The sequence below is a fragment of the Alosa alosa genome, chromosome 10 (genome assembly GCF_017589495.1).
Source record: "Alosa alosa isolate M-15738 ecotype Scorff River chromosome 10, AALO_Geno_1.1, whole genome shotgun sequence".
Lineage (NCBI taxonomy): Eukaryota > Metazoa > Chordata > Actinopteri > Clupeiformes > Clupeidae > Alosa > Alosa alosa.
In genome coordinates, this window is record NC_063198.1 from 21,196,256 (window position 1) to 21,203,921 (window position 7,666).

Here is a 7,666-nt window from a genome sequence, read left to right on the forward strand (position 1 = left end):
CACTAACAGCAGAAAAAGTAATTAAAAGTATATAATATAAAAAACACACTAAGCAATAAGGATAAGGATTATACTAAATAACACTTAATCTAAATCAATTCTAAAAACAGTATCCACATAGTGGGTGATTAATCAAGAGGCGCTTGCAATGTGCAGGGACTGAGCCTGTGATTCTCTGCATAGTAAGGTAAGGTGGTCTGTGTGTGTGAGTGTCATGGTGATGGTGCAAATGAGTAAGTCCAACAGTGCAAGAATAAAGTCTAGAGACCAGCATAAAATAAATATGGACATATCAGAGTAGGCAAGGTAATATAAAAAACTATACTGTTTGGGTACTGTCTGTCCACTAGCCACTTTTTACCACTGTCTTACTGCCTCACTGTTTGCGTGCTATATTAGCACATATGCATAACCCCTCCCTCTATGCCACAGCCGGATTGTGGCCACACTTATACCTTTTCTTAATATAGTTATATATATATATATATATAGGGATCGACCGATATGGATTTTTTAGTGCCGATACCGATTTTTTTCCATCAGCCTTAGCCGATGACCGATACAGGCTGCCGATTTTCTTGAGCCGATATTTGGAGCCGATACTGCTTTTATTTTCCTCCCTCAATTTACTTCATACAAATGACACATAATTACACAAATGATGATAACAAATGTTATAAGTCTCAATTTAAAAAAGGAACATTTATTAAACTTATGGATGGGTGCACTGATATGGTTAACTGTGCAAAATGCTTTCATCAGCATCTTACAATTGATGATGCATTGCTTGCTAACATATTATAAGACATAATTCAAGTCATCACAAAATATCCTTTGTCAACACATTTAAATAATTTAAGAAAACAATAAGCCTGAAAAGTAGCTATTGAAATAAAGTGCTTGATTTGTCATTTTAGACTGCATGGTTTAAATTTTTCTATGTCTGTATTTTTCTAAAAAAAGCTGCCAGATTTGACAACCACAGAACATAAATCAGCAGAGGAAAATAACGTGGTGTCAGATGTTTCTGTTCTAAACGGCATCAACGTCAAAAGGTATACAAATGTATCTCTCAAAGTTTTAAAATCTCTCCTTCAGGTAGCGCAGCACTCTCATATCGCTGTGATGCGTGTGTCCCACTGAGTGAGACAGACCAGACGCACACACCAACTTCTGTTTGGTAGCTGACGAACCACCATTGAACTGGATTGATAATGATAACGTTAGCAAACGGCTCTAAACAAGTAAGGCATCCACGGTATGTCTGGTACATGATAAACGTTAACACGAATTAATATTCAACTACACGTCTCTCATTATTAAAGCTCGGATATGCGATGGCAACTCCGCCCCGCTCGAAGAGAGAGGGGGAGGGAGACGCACACACCACACGCGTCCAAAACTCAAGCCAGGTGGTCGCTGAATAAAACTCCCACAAATATCTCGGAACAACGTCAGCATTACTTAATCATATGATTGACCAGTGTTCGTAACAGCTACCGCTAACGCATGCATACGGATAGCCTACAACTTAGCTATTTGCAGCTCCCTAAATACAATGGCAAGCATGTTTTATAGAACAGGCATTCAGGGAGGGAGACACACACACACACACACACACACCACACGCGTCCAACACTCAGCCAGGTGGTCGCTGAATAAAACTCCCACAAATACCACGGAACAACATTGGCATTAGGCTACTTAATCATATGACCAGTGTTTGTAACAGCTACCGCATGAATATGGATAGCCTACAACAGGGATGTCAAACTGAGGGCCGGCCCGCGGGCTGCTTATTTGTGGCCCGCGAGGTCATTATTCAATCTGTATTAGAAGTGGCCCGCCGCATAGTTTATACAACGCATCCATATCTGAGCTGGCCCGACAGTATTCTCTTCAGCGCATCTGCGTTAGAGCTGGCCCAGCACGCTATTCTATTCAGCGCATGAGCGCAGCCCATCAAGTTGCTACATACTGTACATCGATAACACTTCAAATCCCAAAATGTGTTGCATCGTTAATGTCGCCTTTTCTGTTCATAAACAAAACACGTATCCATGCAACCAGACAAACTATCAACGAAAATGGCGGTTTAAAGATTGATAATCGGAGCTTTCAAGATAGGTGGGAAAACTATTATACGCTCATATTATTCAAGGACAAACCCGCTTGCTTGGGTATGTGGATTCACCGTAGCTGTCACTAAAGAGTACAACATAAAACGGCACTACGAAACTAAACATGAAGACAAATACAAAGATCTGGATGCAAAGCTTAAGCTACAGAAGGTGGGAGAATTGAAAGCAAGTCTGCTTTCAAGCCAGACTACCCAAGCCAAGTTACAAGTGATGATGCTGCAAAAGCGAGTTTTACTGTTGCACAGGATATCACGCAAACAGCACGGCCATTCTCAGAGGGAGAGTTTGTTAACTGTTAATAGTTACAATTACAATTTTGATAATTGTTAAATGTTATTTACAATTTTATAGTTCACCTGCAAAAAATAGGCCAATATATTTTTTCTATTCAGATATTCAATATATTTTTTCTATTAGGCTATATTCAGAAATGCCTGCATTCTATTTTTTCTTGTGTGTATATAGTTTTAATTCAATAAAAACATCGGTTATTCAATAAATGTTGCGCTTGGCCCGCGACATACTCCCAGTTCTTAATTTTGGCCCCCTGTGAATTTGAGTTTGACACCCCTGGCCTACAAAATAGCTATTTGCAGCTCCCCCTAAATACAATGGCAAGCAGTTTTATAAACGATCATTAAGCATTAAAAAAAGTAGCCTACCTATCTATCATTTGTGTTTTCCATTTGGACCCACAAACTTGCTTCCACCTTCAAAGTGTATGGCAATATTTCAGCTAAGTCAAACAGTTAAAAGATGCTTTGAAGGTTTAAAGTTTACTGTTGTCTTGAAGAGCAGGCTTTCAGCACTCTGCTTGTGGGGAAGGGGCAGTCTGCACGTGAATTGCAGTGTCTCCAGCAACACAGAGCTGCCTGTGGACGCCTGTATGTAAATAATAAGGGGAAAAAACTATCGGCGAATGCAGCGGCTTATCTGCCGATGCCGATACACGTAAAAAACGCAAATATCGGCCGGCCGATATATCGGTCGATCCCTAATATATATATGTATATATATATATATATATATGTATATATATATATATACACACACAAACATGGAGAGGGTGGAGAGGCAGACAGACTATGCGGAGAAGTCTATCTCTCCTCTTCCCTTAAGTGAAGCATTGAACAGTTCAATGGCCCTGGGGACAAATGACTCAGTCTAAGTCAGGATATTTGTCCAAAAAATGTAGGATAGCCTCAATGTACCTTTAAAGGGACACCAGGCAAGCCTGATGCTTTTTCTCTACGAAACTCCCCCTCGCTCGGTCTGAAGCTCTTTTCCTTTTCTTTGCGTCTTCCGTCAAGGGTTTTCGCTGCTTCTTCACCGGCTCTGCCAGTATACACACGTTTGCAACAATCTCTAGCGTTTAGCTAGCCTGCCTCTGTGTGCTGTAAACTGATCCTGCTTCGGTCGGCGGGTAGGATACACCGAACTTGCAAGTGGGATATTCTTCCTACAGGCAGTAGGGGCGGGCGAGAGAGCCTTCATTTGCCCCGTAATGAGTCATTTAATCATAATCATATCGACTTACGAAGATGATTAATTAACACGAAAACGTTGCCTGGTGTCCCTTTAAAACAATTAAGCTAGCCCTCCCATATCTTAAAGGAACACGCCACCCAATGTCAGTAGTAATATATGTTCTTACCTTAACTTTCACGAGTTGAGTCATACCTCTCCCGTGTCGGTACGTGCACGCTCTGGTGCGCGGCGCGAATGTGTTAGCATGTTGCTATGCTAGCGGGCTCAGACGTAGCCATAGAGGGAGGAAGATAGCAGTAATCAAAGACATCCACATTTTCCCTACTTAAATACAGTTGCACGAGTAGTTGATAAAAATGTGTAAGGTCACACAACATGAAACGTGGCGATTTTCCAAGCGAATAAACAGGAGAACTACAATGTGTGGCACAATAGCACTTGAGAGTACTTCGACCTAGCGTAGTAATATTAATTAACACTTAATTGTAGATCCTCCCTCTATGGCTAAGCCCCAAGGGCCTGATTTCCAACAGGGTGGACGGTTTTGCACATTATTCAGCAATGGTCGGGTGGACCTTTTCACATATTCTCCTGAACAGAGGTGTCGCTGTTGTGAAAAGGCTAACGCTAACTACGTTACAGTAGAAGAAGCTGTCAGAAGTTCTCCAGACTTTGCAGGACCCACCCCCCCAAAAAAATAATAAATGCTGTTTAACTGATTTACAAATGGTGCTTTATGAGCATCGTCTACACACGATATTCATAATATTTTGCCAGCTCCATTCAAATATAGCCTATGGCTATTCCACAAACTCTAACATTGTTTGTGCCACATTTAGGCCTATAGCACAATAAGTATATTAAGTTGGTATAAACAACCTTCATTCCTGTGGAAATAGAAGCATGTAGCTACATATTTTCTGTTTACAATTAAAAGTGAATTATGAACCTGGTAGCCACCTAGCTATCTGAGTGGCTGAAATGTTTCAATTGGCATAGCCTATCATGTGCTTCATAAATGCTTAGTTTAAGGGAAACAGATTATTGAAGACTTCAAGACTCAACAATTCCATTACACAAAGGCAAAGACCTTCATAGCCTATTCTATCACAGTCCAAATCACAGTGCGTGCAGCTATCAAAGTGCCCTCACATTTTATAAATGGTCATTAGCATAGTGCAAACCGGATAATTCCGCAATCTCCTCGCATTGTTTTTGTTGTTCTCATGATTTCATTTTAAAAGTTTCTTATATTAAAAAGGTGTAATCAATTACAAACAATGACATGCCAGCTGGAAACTTCCACCCTCTCATTCCCAAAACGAGTAGCATAACGTTCAAGTTAGATCTGCTGCATAATGGAGACTGAGGACCCAACAAGTATCATCCTTATGTTGCTGCATTTTGACATTGTAATCGTTCTCTAAGAAGAGTGAAAAGCAGTTTGCAGCAAAGCTTCTCTGGGTAAATTGTGATGCCCCTTCTGTCCCTTGGTGGCGTGCGCACAGTGAAAGATGCACATGGTAGCGGCGGCACTGGACACTTGGTTCCAGGTGCGTTTACAATAGCCTACTATTGACAAGTTAACAAGGCCGATGAGCTGTGATTGAAAATCGGGAATGGAGCTGTCCCTGACGAGACAAATCAAAATCACCCAAAATACGGGATGTCCCGCAAAATTCGGGATGGTTGGCAACCTTAACTACCATCATCATTATCATCTAGTTTCCAAAGTGTGTGCAGGTAGATAGATGGATGGATATATAGATAGATACTTTAGTCATCCAGAGGGAAATTTAAATAATTTAAACATTTTAGTTAGCTGGCTAGCTAGCAGCTGGCTGAGTTTGTGTAATTTCTTAAAGTGGAAAGAGATTTTGTTCAGGTCTTAGTAGATATCCTTTGGTTGAAAATAAATTGTTTCAATTCTTTCCTGTTAATTCCATGTGTTACATCTCTCTCTGGTAGCTTCATTAACTTATCCAGCAAACTATTTAAAAATCACGAACTCTTAACCTAGCCAGGTTCATTTCGCTCTCTTCTTAAACTGACTATTCAAACACCATGTTTATTTAAGATGTGGGCTAGGCAAAAATGCCTGAATGTGGTTGATGTCTGTATAGAGGGACGCATGCTCCCTGATCTTGGCTCATCCCGCTTGTCGCACGCATCTAAAAAAAATCTCTTGTGCACGACCTGCCTATAAAGATCGCTAATGTGTCGTCATCATGACGTATTCCCAGTGGTGAACGCAAAGCATTTTGGGAATCCGCGGCACAAACAACAAGTAGGAAAACGCGCCAGACTTGATTGCTGGGAAGTGTTCAAGATGCCGTCTACCTGCTGTGTTATAAACTGTAATAGTCGTTCTCATGATAGAAGTGGAGTAAAGCTTAAGAACGGAATTTCCTATTATCGTTTTCCAGCGTGGAAAAATAATAGTACAAGCCATGTTTCAGAGGTGACAAAAAGGCTTAATTTATGGCATGGATAGCAGCAGTAAGGAGGCCCAAGATTACCTTCGATAACAGTCCGCCACACATGATGGTGTGTTCAAAGCATTTTCACAAAGGTAAGTTACTTATTCTCTGTAAATGTTATGTTGTGGGCAAATAACCAGCGTTTTTTTTTACTTAACCAGACCATTAGATTTGACATTAGGCCAATGTTAACTAGCATGAAATGGCTAGAAAATTAGCTTTCCAATGTGCTAGCGTAAAACGTAACCTTAACCTTAATCAGTTTTAAATGTTGTACATGTAGGTACATAGCAATTTATTTGGTGACTGTTTGCAGGCAAACCTGCTTATGAAATGATTGAGTGTGATCCTGACTGGGCCCCTTCCCTGTACCTCGCCATACTGAGGTCAAAGTTACTAACACAGACCGGTTCAAGCGGCTTAGGAGAAGAGCTTAATGAGGTCACAACAACCGCAACCCCCCCACACTGGTCCTGAGGCTGAGTTCGATATTGCTGCACCTTTATACCAGGTAAATCTTAAAATAATACAATATATGTTGTCCCCTGTGTATAGCTAATCTGGATTCCTTTGGAATAGTGGTTGTGATATGACAACATTTATTTTTATTGTTACTGTCAGACAACACTACATCTGCAACTGAGATGGAAGGTCTCGTGAATCCACCCCCATCTCCGGGCACTGTCCACACCGGTCCTGAGACTGAGCTGAATGAACCAGCACATTTGTTCCCAGGTAAATATTGGTAACAGACGCAAGTAGATTCAATATATTTTATGTCCAATGGTGTTTCTATCTAGACAACGGATTGAACCTAAGTGTAAGTACCTTTCACACAGATTTGTAGCTTTTCTGACTCAAAGGCCAATCATTCTAGGAGGTCATTAGGTATTTGGCATGCTAATGTAACAGTCTTGAAATACTCCGCAGCTATCAGTAACAAAAGTATGGTGTGAAAGTCACACCCTGGGCCGTTTCTTCAAAACTGTCATTTGGATCAAAGTAATCCAGATTCATAAATCCCATGTCTTGATGTGTGGAATCAATGATTTCTTTTAAACTGGTCCCTGATCACAGATGCAGAAACATGGAATTTTCAAATCGGGGCCCTGGGCATCAGGCAAGTACAGAGATTGACAATTTATTTTTCTTATTGTTATTACAATCAGACTACTCTGCACCTGTGGCTGAGATAGAAGGACAAGAGACTCAGCCCCTACCACCAGCCCCAGACAATGCATGCAGAGAGGAAGATATGGAGACTGAAACATCAGGGGATGCTGGTGCTCCAATGGGAATGCAGATGAACAGCAAAAAAGTGCACCAAGTGTGCCCTTAGAACCAAAGAAATAATCCGCTTGCAGGAGGAGAATCGAAACTGAAGGGAGAGCTCCAAAAAAGGCCCTGATGAGAATTTTCAAAACAATGATTTAAAGGTGAAGTACTACACTGGCCTTCCATCTTTCAGTCTGTTGATGGGTGTGCTGATGCAAATCATTCCCAGTCTACCAAAAACAAAAGAAAGAAAACTCTCCCATTTTCAAATGCTCCTCCTGA

At 40.9% G+C, this 7,666-nt stretch overlaps 1 long non-coding RNA gene across 1 annotated transcript; it reads left to right on the plus strand.

Annotated features, from left to right (window-relative positions):
- The first annotated feature begins 6,497 nt into the window (after positions 1-6,497).
- On the plus strand, positions 6,498-7,403 carry LOC125302086. The gene is made up of 3 exons (XR_007194835.1): positions 6,498-6,620; positions 6,731-6,844; positions 7,279-7,403. It is a non-coding gene; the product is annotated as an uncharacterized LOC125302086 (long non-coding RNA).
- The last annotated feature ends 263 nt before the right edge of the window (positions 7,404-7,666 follow it).